General features: G+C 46.8%; 1 protein-coding gene across 8 annotated transcripts in view; it reads right to left on the bottom strand.

Moving 5' to 3' along the window:
* The window catches only part of LOC122369360, a 22,298-nt gene extending 6,045 nt beyond the window's left edge, over positions 1-16,253 (bottom strand). The window contains exon 1 of one of the 8 annotated variants that reach the window (XM_043344052.1): positions 16,236-16,253. The gene's annotated coding sequence lies outside the window, so the exon portion shown is untranslated. Of the gene's footprint in view, positions 1-10,398; positions 10,474-13,149; positions 13,169-13,248; positions 13,300-16,235 lie in introns of those variants that run through there. The other 7 variants (XM_043344051.1, XM_043344047.1, XM_043344050.1 and 4 more) reach the window with 7 other exon arrangements.

The following is a 16,253-nucleotide window of genomic DNA, read 5'->3' as shown; positions in this document are numbered from 1 at the left end:
GAGACCGTTAGGCTGGTGGCATGACCGGGTCAGTTCAAGATGAGGTCACTAAAGGTCACCAATACCATAGTACAAAAATCGCCTATAGTGACGTCACATTTTTGCTTATTTCTCGAAAAGTTTTCAACCGATTTTATTTTTATTTGGCAGAAATGTGTAAAATTGATATAAGAAAAGGTACTGAAAGTTTGGCGGCGCTGTGCGCCGCCGTTTTTGGGATATTGCGGGGAGGGGTAAAATTTCACCCCCCCCCCCCCCCAGCCCCGCACGGGTTAATTATTGCGGCGAGCTGATGGACAACTAGTTTCCGGGACAATGGACAACTAATTTCCGGACACCCTGTATGTTGGGAGGAATTTTACAGGGATGATAAATAAAAAGAGACTGCATGTCTTACATTAGGCATTAGTCTAATCCCGTCAGCCAGGTGTGGAGTCGATGGATTTTCAAGCGACTTCGACTCCGACTCCGGCTATAAAAAATCGACTCCTACTCCGACTCAGACTCCAGACGTTTCTCTTCACCCGCGCCCCGCTGGGGGGGGGGGGGGGCAGAATCGGCCCCCTCCCGTTTTTCGCCAAGAACTTCTAAACGCGTTACGCCAGCGACGTCAGACCTGCAGCACCTTATCATACATCAATTTAACACGTTTCCTGAAAATTTGAGCGAAATCCGTCGGATTTTTTATTTAAGAAAGCGACGTTTATGTGACGTTATGTCAGACATTTTCGCCTCAAAAACGGCAAAATTTCAAACGCCGCTAACATCTTCATTTTTAAAGGAGTCAAGACGTAACAAAATTTTTATACGTGATTCTACTTTGTCTATCAAATGGCTATCTCGTTTTTTTATTTTCGCCCAAATTTGTAAAAAAAACTGACTTTTGGGAAAATAATTATAAATCCAAAATTTTGAGTGTATAAAAAAACGGAATATGTGTCAGAGAAGTGGTCTATGTGCACCTACATACCAATTTTTAGAAGAATCAGTTCAAAAATTTGGGAGTTATTCAAAATTTTATGACGTCACGACACACAAAATTTTTGAAAAATGAATTTTTTGGAAGTTTTAGACCTCGTACGGAAACAAAATAGCACAATTCGATTCGCTGTGAAAAACTGCATCAGATACACTGTAGGTAGGTACACACCTTTTAAGGTCTGAACAACCAACTTCAAAATTTGACCTCATTTGACCTGACCTCGACCTGAAATTCATCCAGATGTGGTCCATATCACTTATTGAGTGTGCCTACTGAACTCTATGAATAAATAAACCCATAAAACATGTGTCGCACATGCCCTTTTCTATATTTTGTTTTTGGTGACTTGACCTGATCTGACCTTGACCTTTGCACGATATTGTATGGAACGAATATTGTCACGTTTTGCTTGTAAGAACACGTTTTGGGCAATCAGTCTCAGTCCATTCTTCGGCAACTTCGGTGCAAGGCCGATACTGTAGAAACTTGTATTTTGTACCCTTGACCTGACTTACTTAAAGGGACCCTCCCACCTTAACATTAGTTTTGAGTTGAGATAGCCAAGTTTGCGGCCAGGCTCAGAAACCACCATTTATCTTGGTCGCAACCCCCGCAGCTTTATGGTGTTCAAGAAATTTCTTCCCTTTACTTGCAGGGTGGGACCAGCGTGGTCCCTATCTCTTAACCATTACGGGAATCTGATGACGTCATCAGGCTTTCGAACGTCCGTTAAATGTTTGACTAAAACGTTTTGTAGCACGCGGTGGTATATGCTGCTTTGCGCGCAACAAATGCCGCACTTTCAAATAAAGTCGCTAGGAACAGCGGAGATCCCAAAAAGTAAACAAAAGTAAAAGTCTAATATCTTGAAAACCGGTGAATATTTTTCGATGAAATTTGGTAGATATTCGTTTTTGCTCTTTCTGAACCGAGCGATATCACTTTCATGCCAATTCATTAACTTTTTTGAAGGTGGGAGGGTCCCTTTAAGCAAAAAAAGAACTGGCTCTTAAGATCCCCCTTGTTGAGAGCTTTCGATTGACCATCGGTTCGGAAGCTAGACAGGGGGCAGACCCTGCCCTCCCCTCCCTCCCCCCCCCCCCCAGCAGGGCGCGTATGACTGAATAGCCCAGCGGGGCGCGGATTAAAATCCATGTCATGATAATTAAGTTCACAATGGAGATGTTTTTATTTTGTCTTAAACGAGCATTAGTGCGTTCCAAGGCCTAACATTGCAAATATGCTTGACAGCGTGCAAAATTAAAAACAGTTCTGGCAAATCCGCCGTCTTCTGCTTCTTTTGCTGAAAACGCTCGTCAAAAGCAGGATTACTTTTTTCGACAAAACCTTATTCGAAAGGTCAACGAGCGTAGTATCGTCAAGCAAACAGGTGCAGGGCAAGCGATAACTCCGACTCCGGAGTCAGAGTCGGTAAGATTCAGGGGCGGTCGCAGGCTTGGCGTTGGGGGGGGGGGGGGCAACTTGGCAAAGGGGCCCCTGCCGCAGGGGCCCCTTTGGAAATAAGTGTTGGAAATAAGGCCGTTTGCTGGTCCCAGTCGGGTCCAAACGATTTTGTTCTCCTTTACAAATTTATACTTCGGCACCTGAAATCTCTGAAATTTCATGCCTTTGTGAAGAAAAACTGCTATTATTACGTCTATAACATGGAGTTATAGTTATAGCATTAAGAGAACACATTTTATCAACCGTCACATTTAGTAGGCCACACATATATGATTTTCCTGGTGAGTGTCCTAAAAGCTGGCCGGTTCTCCGTACAGATTTTATTCTCTGGAACCAGGACCAAAATTCACAACTCCAGCAATGCCCCTCCGCTGACCCGGGGGCCCAGTACTAGCTTAAAGGGGCCCACGGGCATAGTGCATGGGTGCAGAAATCCAGCAATAGCCGGTGAAGCGGACCTGTGAGGGTGTACATACCATGACGAACAGGTAGGTACAGATAAGTTCATTTTGAAGCATTGGTTATGTCAGGGGCGCCGCCACGGATTTTTGACTGGGGGGGACGGACTGACCGACTGAAAACCCAATAGAAGACATTCTTACCGTGGCTTTTTCGGTCGAATGCATTCAACGTTTAAAGCAAATATGCCACTTTTAACATAGGGTTTTGAACTGAAGTAACAGTTTTGTAGCTTGAGCTGAGACGAGAGCAAATCAGGAGCTTTTATGGCCCAACGATCACCCTAGCCAAATATATCGGTATCGATTTTAGGTTCGAAGACTGAAGTCATTCCCATAGATTACACTTTGTCATTCTCTTACTGAGGAATCCATTCCCTTACGGAAAAATGCTAGCCAATCAGCATTCAGCTGGTTTGAACTACGTACTATGCTTGGTAGGTATTTCCTTAAAGTAATGGCTATAGACCGCATTCCCACCGAGTACCTACCTATACTCGTATACACATCTGATGTCCGATTCATTTTGACACGGCAAAGCCTCGTGTTCTATCACGGTATAATTGCTGATGTATGCCACTAATATGATCGATAATGCATATTGCATAGGTAATGCATATTGCATACCCGCGTGGGGGAGGGGGCGTTGTATAGTCACAAATCTCTCTTTTTGGCTTGTGCACGAATCGGCGCGAAGCGCCGCGAAAATTGGCAAAAAAAACATTAGGCAAAACTGCTCCAAAATGCGAATTTTGCAGCCCGTGTAACAAGCTTGATACCAGAAAACCTTAGGTCAGGAAAACCAAGTCAAGTAGTCAAGTCGCCTCAAAGTTTTGTGGTCCTGTCAACCGTATAGCTTATTTCTTAGAAGCTGGAAATGTAGTGTAGCGTGACTGCAGAAGAGTGGGGTCGGAGCCGGAATCAGTCGGAGTTGACTGTTTTGGCCAGTTTTGGCCAGAGTCGGGGTTGAAGTCTTCGAAAATGTTCGGATTTTGACTTCGAGGTCGGATTGGTGTAAAGTCATGCTCTTGGCTGGTTAGACGAAATATATTAGGCCCGTGTTCGGCCAGTCGTGCTATACGACACACGTTGATCACGATATCAAAAATCGGCAGTTCCGCAATGACAGGTCGGATAAGAGCTGGAGATTTTGTTGGCCGAGGTGGCAGGGGTCAGACCAATGCCTGTAGGCCCACACCCCATATACTGAGTATCTAAACCTCCTGGACCCTCTCAGATTCGGCACCGGCCGTTCCATCTCTTCCATCCTCATGACAGTCAAATCCTTCTCCTCCACGCCGCAACCCCCTGCTCCGGGCTGGACGGGCAACTCTATCCCATGCGGGAATGGCTCCACTGGAGCTATTAGTCCTTTGCCGGGTGCAGTGAGTGCCAGTGGGCTGGGCTGCCTGTTCAATTGGTCGGGTTCATCCGAAGTGGCTCACTGATGTGGCTGCCCCGACCAATGTCTCCCGCTAATTGTTTCATACTTGCGGCTCTGAAATGGCCTCATTGGACCGAAGGGCCTAATCAAATTTCGAGTAGGATAACAACCAGTAAAACGCCTTTTGGGGCGACCAACGGAGCGAGCGAGAGGGTGGGGTGGGCCTTGCACGTGCGAAATTGCGAGGGGATACCTCCAACTAACTTGTGCACTGCACCCTTCTAACTGGTCCCTAACGATGTGCCAAATTTGAGCGCAATCGGCCGAGCCGTTCTCGAGATCTGGAAGCGGCACCCTGCACGTGCGCACGTGCAAAATGGGTCCCAAATTACTTTTGCACGGCACCCTACAAACCGGTCCCTAACCATGTATCAGATTTCAGGACAATCGGTTCAGCCGTTCTCGAGATCTGGAATCGACCCCTGCATGTGCGCACGTGCAGCAGCACCCCAACTGTGGCACATGGATATGCATTGCCTAGTGGGTATACCTACCTACATGCCAACTTTCAGCGCAATCGGCCCAGTAGTTGCCGAGATATTGAAATTGTTACAAAACTGACACCTCTTCGTTTTTCACGTGGCGCGTGCATATGGGGTCACTCACATGCATCGGGAATAGTCCGATGCTTGTTAGAAGGAATGAATCTAGTGCTACCCTACAAAAATTACCGCATGTAAATCGGTCAAGTGGTTGCTGAGATATAAGCCTAGCAAAAGCGTGACCACGGCATACTCAGAAATTTCCGTTAACCTACGAAAGACTACGCTCGCTTCGCTCGCTCCGTAATGAGTTTGGGGGGGACGTCCCCCTTCCATTCTGAGAGTGGGGGGGACGCGTCCCCCCCGTCCCCCCCGGTGGCGGCGCCCATGGGTTATGTCAATAATTCACGCAACTGTGAATTGACTGCCGCGAAAAGTAAAAGCGGCTAACTTTGCCATTTTCGAAGGTATCGTGCTAAAACTTTTGACAGTGGGTCATCGGTAGGTATGTGTTCAAACACATGTGTTCCGTTTCTTCTTCTTCTTTTTTAGGTACTTGAGCACAAATTTGAAGACCATCAAAGTAGCAAATGCTTCGAAAGATGGATAGTAGTGGGCAAAATATCCTGAATTTGTCGTGCTGCATGGAAATTAGTGTTGACGAGAAAAAGGATTTTTTCCAGATTATTGTGGATGCAGAATACATTGTCTGCACCCACTGCAGAATTATTGTTGATGCAACTGCACCCACTGCACCCATGGTTCCTACACATATGGGCCCATGGATAACGCTTCGGCGATAACTATCGCATAGAGGCTGCAATGGGGCCCTTAGAGTGCAGTGTCAGACCCAGAGGCCGGCGTTGTATCCAAGGGTCAGCGAAGGGCCTAAAAAGCCCCAGATGGGACTCCAGAGGCTGATGTGGGCCCTCAGAGGCAAGTGCGTGACGCCCAAAGGTAAGTCTTGCCCCCCCCCCCCTATAGAACATAATAGGGCCATCAGTGGCCGGTGTAGAGACCTCATAGGTCAGTTGGGGGCCTATAGAGGCCAGTTTGGGGCCCTCCAGAGGCTAGTGTGGGGCCTCGGATGTCGGTGTGAGGCCCTTAAAGACCGGCATGGGTCCTCAGAAGCCGGCATCGATCCTTCAGAAGTCAGTACGGGGCCCTCACGAGGCACATAAGGGTCAGTTTGGATCCCAGAGACAGAAATGGGATCATCAGAGACTGGTGAGGTGAGGAACCTTTAGAGGCCAGATTAGGGCCCTCAGAGACAAGTACAAGGCCTACAAAGGGCAATTTCAGACCATCAGAGACCGACTTGGGCACTCAGTGACTAATGTGGGTTCTTACAGGCCAGCATGAGACCCTCAGAAGTTTGCGTGGGATCTTAAAAGACCGGCATGGGTCGGCGTTGGACCCCAGAGGCCAGCAGAGGGCCCTCAAAGGCCAAGATGGGCCCTCAAAGGTGATGCGGGCCCTAAGAGGCTGGCATCGGGTCTTCAAAAGTCCAGTGCGGGGCCCTCATAGGCTAATGTGGGCCTTTACAGGCCAGCATGGGCCCTCAGAGGTCAGAATGGGCCCTAAAAGACTGGTATGGGCCGGCGTTGGACCTCAGAGGCCAGCAGAGGGCCCTCAAAGGCCAAGATGGGCCCTCAGAGGCCGATACGGGCCCTTAGAGGCTGGCACTGGGTCTTTAGAATCCAGTGCGGGGGGCCCTCAGTGGCTAATGTGGGCCCTTACAGGCCAGCATGGGCCCTTAGAGGCCAGTGTGGGGCCCTAAAAGACCGGCATGGGCCGACGTTGGACCCCAGAGACAAGCGGAGGGCCCTCAAAGGCCAAGATGGGCCCTCAGAGGCCGATCCGGGCTCTTGTGAGACCGACATCGGGTCTTCAGAATCCAGTGCGGGGCCCCCACAGGCACTTAATTAAAGGCTAGTCTTAAGACAGAAATGAGGCCACCAGAGGCTGGTGTGAGGCCCTCAGCCGCTGGTTGGGCCCCTGAGGCCGGTTTAGGGGCCCTCAAAGGCCAGTGGAGGGCCCTCAGAGGTCAATGTGGGTCCTCAGCGGTCAATGTGGGCGCTTGACAGCCACTGAAGGGCCCTCAGAGGTCAGTGTAGGACCCTCAAAGACCGGTATGGGAGCTGTTAATGGGTTTCTCGAGCTTCGCCCAATCGAATACGGGCCAGGGCCCTATACACCCATGGGGGCCTATCGGTTGTTTGGGGGGGGGGGGATAATGATATGATGGCCCCCTGATTTGCCTTTGGGGAGGGGGGGCATGGCATGGCCCTGATGCCCCCCCCCCCCCTGCGACCGCCACGGGTAAATTTTGGCGAATCTGACTCCTGGCAGAATTGTTGACTCCGAGCGAATCCGACTCCGACTCTGCAGCCCTGCCATCAGCTTCTGCATTTTGGTCTGCACATACAGGAGATAGGTAGAACTTGTGTAGAACCTGCCACCTTACTGCACATATAGGAGATAGGTCTGCACATACAGGAGATAGGTAGAACTTGTGTAGAACCTGCCACCTTACTGCACATATAGGAGATAGGTCTGCACATACAGGAGATGGGTAGAACTTGTGTAGAACCTGCCACCTTACTGTGCCATTGTAATTTTTCCTTGTCATTTTTCACTGATCTGGTTGAACATATGGTGCAGATTCGCCATGCAGCACTTTGTAAGTAAAAAACAATCAAGCCTGCCTAACCTAGCCTAGCCTGACCAAATCCAACCTCAAACCTACTTAACATCTAATAAGCACCTACCTAATAACTAATAAGTAATACCTACACCTGCTTAACCACCTCAAGCCTCACACCCAATGAGCTCCCTTACTATAGTTCGTTTTTCTTAAGTTCGACCCTCACTGTAATCGTCTCTTTGAACACAGCACGAGAATTGCTAGCTGAATTACTTAGAAAACTGGCTGGCGCACATTGATTTCACAGACGATTAATTTTACTCAAAATTATTTCTTCCTGACTCTTATTTCCCAGACTCCTAGCTCGTAGTTGCCTTTATATACAACCCCACAGGGATAGTCATCTTGTCAGAAAGTATAACTGAACTGATCAATAGATCGTACGGCGTTTAACAGAACGGTATATCATCGGTTTTTAAAACTTATTTGGAAAATATTATTCATGTCTGCAGTACAATGTGCGCTAACCAGTTTTCTTAGTAATTCAGCTAGCAATTCTCGTGCTATGTTCAAAAAGATGTTTACAGTGAGGGTCGAACTTAGAAAAAACGAACTATAGAATCATGGATGAAGTATTCCTCATCCATGCTAGAATATTACCCTCTCGACATTGTTGAGGTGCCTCTCAGTTCTCACTTATCAAGTGAGGAGCCTCATCAGCTGCACACTGCTTTCCATGTGTGCTGGTGTGCTGTTTAAATTAGTTTAGGTACTGGCACTTAAGTACGTGTCATCTGCAAAAGTCATTTACCGTTCAAGCCTCAGAGGTGGGTCAAATCCCTCTTTTGCACCCTAGGCTCAAAATTGAATAAAAACCACACCATGTTGTCACAAACCATGCATCAACAGTCCTAGACAACTGTTCATACAATCATTGAATGCTAAAAAAATCAGGTACAATACAAGCAGAAATAACGAAACCTAATCTAACCTGAACCTGACCTAAGCTTACCTACTAACCTACAACCTACCAACCTACCATTTCAACCTTAACCCGCGCCCCACTGGGGTCTGCGTATAACACGCCCTACTGGGGGGCTCTTCATAGCCCCCCCCCCCCTCCTAACTCCGAAACTACTGGGCCGATCGTCAAAATTCAAACGGCGTCTGATAGCCCCGGAAAAACTGTCGAACGAAACCTAATTTCATTGACCTCGAGGTCACCGATGACGTCACAGGTCACGTCAAAGTAAAAATTATTAGCATTTTGGCTTGTACACGTTTTGGGCTCTGGCCGCCGTCTTACAAGTCAGATCAGGCTCATTTTTGGTTCACACACTCGTGAACAGATGCTCTACATACCCTGAGGGTACCAAACTTGTACTTTGATTTTCAGGTCAAGGTCAGCCGTCAGGTCATCACAGGTCACGAAAATATTATATCATGCGTCGGTCACGTGACACATGTTTTATGGTCCATTTAGGCCAATTATTTCGAATTTGATGTCGTCTGTGTCATTCGAGGTCATTTTGAGTCGAATGTAGCTTAGGTCAGGTCACTTTCAGGTCAAAAAAGGTCAAATTTTGAAGTTATAATTTTTCAACAAAAAATGTGTCTATTGGCTGCAGTTTGAGCTCAGGAACACGATGGTGCTATTTATATTGGCGCCATTTTTGAAGATATTTAGCTAAAACTTGCTAGAGTTGGTCAAAATAATGCGTTCTATCACATATATTCCGTTTTTTTTTTTCAAAGTCAAAAACCTTTGGAAAAAGATGTAAAAATATAAATTTTGGATTTTATTATATTAAATTTTCGAAATATTCAGAATTTCGAAAATCCGAGATAGCAGTTTGATAGCGCAGTCTATTCTGAGTTCGCTCATGCAAAGAAATTGGATCTAGCTTAAAAACTGAGCTCTTGGGAGCGATTGCCGTGGTTCAACGTCGAAATCGGCCGAACATGACGTCACTCTGACGTCATTTCCGGCCGACCTATGGTAGCTACAAAGTTCATATTTTGACACAAGGTATCAAATTGATGCAGCCGAAGGTACTGAAAGTTTGGCGTCGATACGTCAAGCGGTTTGGAAGTTATTGCAGAAAAACGGGAGGGGGGCTATGAATAGCCCACTCCCCAGTGGGGCGCGGGTTAATCTACTCATATACCACACCAACAAAACGCCTTTTGGGCGAAGAATGAGCGAGCGAGATAGTGAACCCTGCACGTGTGGAAGGGCGAGAGGATACTTCCAACAGGCTTGTGCAAAGCACCCTTCTAACCGTCCACTAGTGGTGTGCCAAATTTGAACGCAATTGGCCCAGCCATTTCTGAGATCTGGAAGCGGCATTTTGCACGTGCGCACATGCAAACGGGGTCCAAACTGACTTTTGCACTGCACCCTACTTACCAGGGTATTCTCTTAGCAGATGTCGCCCGAGCTGCCATATCCAGTAGGGTACCTAGGTTGGCAGGTTGTAGGTTGTAGGTTGGTAGGTTAGGTTGTAGGTTGTAGGTAAGGTTAGGTCAGGTTAGATTATGTTTTGTTATATATTCAACCGTGAAAAGGCAATTGTTGCGCACGTGAGACATAGATATGGCAGCTCGGGTGACGTCTGCTAAGAGAGTACCCTAACCAGTCTCCAACCGTGTAGTGTGTACCAAATTTGAGCGCAATTGGCCCAGCCATTCTCGAGATCTGGAAGCGCCCCCTGCACGTGCGCACGTGCAGTAGCACCCTAACTGTATGTAACACATTGACATGGGAATGCATTGCCTGGTGGGTGCCTAACTGTATGCCAAGTCAAAGGTTTCAGCGAAATCACCCCAGTAATTACGGTTAGGTTGTAGGTTTGTAGGTTTTAGGTTGTAGGTAGGTAGGTAGTGACTTAAACTAAGAATGTTCATAACACAAGGCCTACACCCACGCATTGACCTATACAAGTCTATTACAGGTCAATGCACCCACGTCTCCAGCATATTTACGTCTGGACAACGAGTTGCGGGGAAAAGTGCCGATTGTGTTGCAGTTTTAGGAGCCGGTGATTAGGCTGGATTTTTGGGTTACTTTTTCGTTCCGATTCATGTATTTCATAGTGTTTGGCTTTTGAATATTTTAGTTCTTTCAGATAAATATTACTTGCCTTACAACTTTTGTAAAAACGTTTCATTTTTTTATAAGCCGACGTTCAGAGTCCTAAAAATACATCAGCACTACAATCAATGTAAACAAACAAATGGAGCACCACTTGGCTCTGTTCCAAGGCCATTTTTTAGTTTATCTGGTGGTTTTCTTGCTCTTGTACGTCGTTTTGTTGGATGTTTTGAATCCCTTAAGATTGACTTATATCATATTTAAGAAGCATGTTGACTGAAAACAATCTGAAGTATCCAGGAGGCTGACAGAGGTCCTGACTACTGAGCAATATCAATATCAAGTTGAACAAATTATGAAATTTTGGTTGATAAACGCAAGTTGATCGGGCTCATATATCAGCAAGAAAAAGTAAAATTAAAAGAGCTTAGGTATTGTCCAAAAACAAGCTATAATATTGCAGACCTTGGAGCAATACTGAAGAGCACGCTGAGCAGGATCGTGCCAGAAAATGTTGACTGATGAGCGCATATTGATGTATTGGTATGAATATTGAATGATAACTTACAACAGCAAGATAAATTAGTGCTAACTGTCAAGTTAAAATCTAGAATGAATGGACTTGGGCAGTTTTACTATGCTTAAATGCTATGCAGATTGTAATGTGCATCAGGTACTCAGTGTCTGGCAAATGAAACAGGCGATCATTCCATTGCTACTGGAGGAGAAAGCTTGGATCACTAAATCCACTTTATGTTGATTTTGATGTTAATCATCATAACTGTATTTCTTGAAAAAAGGATTGTAGTAAAATTGTCAATGTGACAATCCATGCAACAATGTGATCATATTATGTGTTCATAGTCATTCGTGATAGTCATTATTGGTCCAATATACAATGACAAAGCTCTCAGTCTCAGCGTTTCTTCCTGTGGATGGCCAGCAGTGACTCAAAGCTTAGAAGTATTAGTTTTCTTCACAGGGCTGGGATAAACAGTACTGAGGGTAATCTTCCACCAAGGAACTCCACTTTGACATGGTATGAGATGTAGGCACAAGTAGGTAGGTGCTCAGTTCCTACTTCCTATAGTCAGTAGTTGTGTATGTTTACCTAAGATCAGATTGTTAGTTTTTTAATTTGCCAAATGTCCATAAAAATGTGACCTGAGCAATGAGCATACCTGAACCTGACTAACCTGACAGCTGACCTAACCTCAATCATCACACATATTTGCAGCCTACCCAAGACCTGCATGGCAGTGGCACCCAGTTATAGGTAGGTACTCACCCTAACTCAATCGTACCTGCTAACCTCCAACTTGCCAAAAGTAAGCTCACATTGCCACGCTGTGTCCAGGGAAACAGTCAACTGAGGAACTGGCTCATTGGGTGGCTGGTGTGAGACTGTGCATTTAAAGTGTTTCTTCTCTGAAGCTGCTCTGCACTGCTGTATGTCATGTTAGATGCTCAGAAAATGTGGGAAATGATTACTAAGCTACTTTAGTGCTTTGTTAATGCTCGAGACATGAACAAGTACAGATCCTGCAGGGTACAGCTATGAGTTAGGTGCTAACTGCTAGGTGAGTATGTTATGTGAATGTGCTGTTCCCTGTTTGACCGTAAGTATGCAAACAAGCACAGGGTCACAGTTATATTCAATCTCCACATAAACATACAACAAAAACGGCCATATAGCCTTACTCCGAACACACCACAGATAACTTAAGCCTTTGAAGGCACAAAAATGTTTTGATTAACAGGACAGGTTTACAATATATCCTCTGTCCTTGGGGGATCTTGCTGCCAAGTTGAGGTATGATGACTGAACTTCAGGATTGATCAACCTTTTCTTAGCCACTGCTTAGGTATATACGAGAAAGACCAAATGCTTGTTTGGTTTGATTTACAGGACATGTATACAATATATCCTCTGTCCTTGGGGGATCTTGCTGCCAAGTTGAGGTACGATGACTGAACTTCAGGATTGATCAACCTTTTCTTTGCCACTGCTTATAAACGAGAAAGACCAAATGCTTGTTTGTAAACTGCGTTGAAAATTTAATGATCCACCTTCAATTCTGACATGAAGGCACAAATGAAATAGTTCCCTCTTCCTTTGGAATACACAAAGCAAAATATTTAATAAATTTTAGTGGATGGACAAGAGCAATTAGTATAGCTTAGTAGCTGGCACTGTTGATGAATTACACTGACGCTTATTCGCTTCATATTTTGTAACAAACGCGCTAAAACTGCAATATAACAGCACTATATGCTTCTTGACAAAATGCAATAGTATTAAAAATTTAGCCCTGATGGCATTCATTCTTGGTGGAAACGTAATTACAAAATATTTTGTAGTAACTATTAAATTCCGGCCGAAAACAGTGCACGATTTAAAAAAGAATCATTCCAATGGCGGTCCATTCTTGCGGTCCTGAAATCGCCACTATTTCCGGCCTCTCCAACGCAACTCGTTGTCCAGACGTAAATATGCACGTCTCCAAGGCCCTATATACCAAGGTATATTCTCACTCTGTGCACAATGCACTGGCGGGTCCTAAAGGGACCCTCCCACCTTAAAAAAAGTCAATCAATTGGCATGAAGAAAGTGATGTCGCTCGATTAAGAAAGAGAAAAAACAAATATCTACCAAATTTCACCGAAAAATATTCACCGGTTTTCAACATATTGATTCCAGGACAAATCTTCGTATGGCATTTCTTCGTCGCGCAATTCTTCGTCCGCATTTCTTCGTCCGCAAATCTTCGTCGGCGCATTTATTCGTGTCGCATAACTTCGTCTCGCATTTCTTCGTAAGCGCAAATATTCGTAGCGCATTTTTTCGTATCCGCATTTCTTCGTACGCGCATTTCTTCGTCAAGCATTTTTCGTCCACGCATTTCTTCGTCTACGCAAATCTTCGTCCGCATTTCTTCGTCCACGCAAATCTTCGTCTGCGCATATCTTCGTCAGCAAATCTTCGTCCCCGCAAATCTTCGTCCGCAAATCTTCGTCCGCAAATCTTCGTCCGCATTTTTTCGTCCACGCATTTCTTCGTCTACGCAAATCTTCGTCCGCATTTCTTCGTCCACGCAAATCTTCGTCCCGGCAAATCTTCGTCCGCAAATCTTCGTCCGCAAAACTTCGTCCGCAAATCTTCGTCCGCAAATCTTCGTCCGCATTTTTCGTCCACGCATTTCTTCGTCCACGCAAATCTTCGTCCGCAAATCTTTGTCTGCGCATATTTTCGTCCGCAAACCTTTGTCTCCGCTACCTTCGTCTCCGCATACATTCGTCCACAAATGTGGTTCAATAAAACCATGAAGAAATATCAGACCATCAAGTGATTGACGAATTTAATGCATGGAATGGATGATCGAAACTTTTGAAGTCAGGTAGGTAGATGAGGTCTGTCAGGTGAAGCTATTGTATTTGGGAGCCGAGAATTGAAACATTCCATATCATTTGTGTCCCGGACATTCTTTTTTCGCGGTCGATGAATGACAATACAATCTCTTGTACCCTCGCCGGCAGGGCTGCGGAGTCGATGGATTTTCGGCGACTCCGACTCCGACTCCGACTCCGGCTTTCAAAAACCAGCTCCGACTCCGACTCCGACTCCGGGCAGAATTGTCGACTCCGACCGACTCCAACTCCCGACTCCGACTCCGCAGGCCTAGCAGGGCTGCGGAGTCGACAGATTTTCGGTGACTCCGACTCCGACTCCGGCTCGGGTTTCTAAAATCGACTCCGACTCCGACTTCGACTCCGGTCACAACTGTCGACTCCGACCGACTCCGACTCCGACTCCGACTCCGACTCCGCAGCCCTGCTCGCCGGCATAGGCGGCGGAACGGGGAGGGCACCGGGGCACCGTTCCCCTCTTTAATTTGGCCTTTTAACAATAGCCCTATGGGCGTTGCATGGAAAGAATGGGACTAAAAGTCGGCAGTGCCAAGCCCCCCCCCCCCCCTAATTGAATGTGTTCCGCCGCTACTGCTCGCCGGACCTATTTGTTTTCTACATATACGCCGGCCGAGGGGGGGCGGGTACGACCCCCCCCCCCATCGCCGTTTCGCCACTGGTGGAGCTAGCGCGTCGCGGAAAAAAACGAGCGTGTGCGCCGTTACGAGACGCAGAGATTAATACCCGATTTTAAGGCCTTCTAGGTCAGGGGTCGGCTTACGGCCCGCGGGCCGGATCCGGCCAGGAGGGTGACGGTTGGATCCGGCCCGCGACCATCTGACGTCCGGCCCGCGGCTGGTATCATCGACTTACATCGTGTTCCGGCCCGCGGTTCCTTCAGAAATCGACTCCGATATAAAAGTGACTTAAATGTGCTTTGGCACAATAGTTCTTCCTTCGCACACTTCATGAGTTTATAAACACCATTTGCGGGTGTTTTTGTCTAATTCTACTTCTAGACAAAACTTGCGCGGGCCGGACGTCAGATGGTCGCGGGCCGGATCCAACCGTCACCCTCCTGGCCGGATCCGGCCCGCGGGCTGTAAGCCGACCCCTGACCTAGAAGGCCTTAAAATCGGGTATTAACCTCTGCGTCTCGTAACGGCGCACACTCTCGTTTTTTCCGCGACGCGCTAGCTCCACCAGTGGCGAAACGGCGATGGGGGCGGGGGTCGTACCCGCCCCCCTCGGCCGGCGTATATGTAGAAAACAAATAGGTCCGGCGAGCAGTAGCGGCGGAACACATTCAATTAGGGGGGGGGGGGGGGCACGGCACTGCCGACTTTTAGTCCCATTCTTTCCATGCTACGCCCATAGGGCTACTGTTAAAAGGCCAAAATTAAAGAGGGGAACGGTGCCCCGGTGCCCTCCCCGTTCCGCCGCCTATGCCGGCGAGGGTACATGAGATTGTATTGTCATTCATCGACCGCGAAAAAAGAATACCCGGGACACAAATGATATGGAATGTTTCAATTCTCGGCTCCCAAATACAATAGCTTCACCTGACAGACCTCATCTACCTGACTTCAAAAGTTTCGTCATCCATTCCATGCATTAAATTCGTCAATCACTTGATGGTCTGATATTTCTTCATGGTTTTATTGAACCACATTTGTGGACGAATGTTTGCGGAGACGAAGATAGCGCAGACAAAGATTTGCGGACGAAGATATGCGTGGACGAAGAAATGCGTGGACGAAAAATGCGGACGAAGATTTGCGGACGAAGTTTTGCGGACGAAGATTTGCGGACGAAGATTTGCCGGGACGAAGATTTGCGTGGACGAAGAAATGCGGACGAAGATTTGCGTAGACGAAGAAATGCGTGGACGAAAAAATGCGGACGAAGATTTGCGGACGAAGATTTGCGGGGACGAAGATTTGCGGACGAAGATATGCGCAGACGAAGATTTGCGTGGACGAAGAAATGCGGACGAAGATTTGCGTAGACGAAGAAATGCGTGGACGAAAAAATGCTTGACGAAGAAATGCGCGTACGAAGAAATGCGGATACGAAAAAATGCGCTACGAATATTTGCGCTTACGAAGAAATGCGAGACGAAGTTATGCGACACGAATAAATGCGCCGACGAAGATTTGCGGACGAAGAAATGCGGACGAGGAATTGCGCGACGAAGAATTGCCATACGAAGATTTGTCCGGTTACGCAACATATTAGCCTTTTACTTTTGTTTACTTTTTTGGGATCTCCGCT

The sequence above is a fragment of the Amphibalanus amphitrite genome, unplaced genomic scaffold, assembly GCF_019059575.1.
Source record: "Amphibalanus amphitrite isolate SeventyFive unplaced genomic scaffold, NRLGWU_Aamphi_draft 001028F_arrow, whole genome shotgun sequence".
Taxonomy (NCBI): Eukaryota; Metazoa; Arthropoda; class Thecostraca; order Balanomorpha; family Balanidae; genus Amphibalanus; species Amphibalanus amphitrite.
This window is presented reverse-complemented; position numbering and strand designations above follow the sequence as displayed.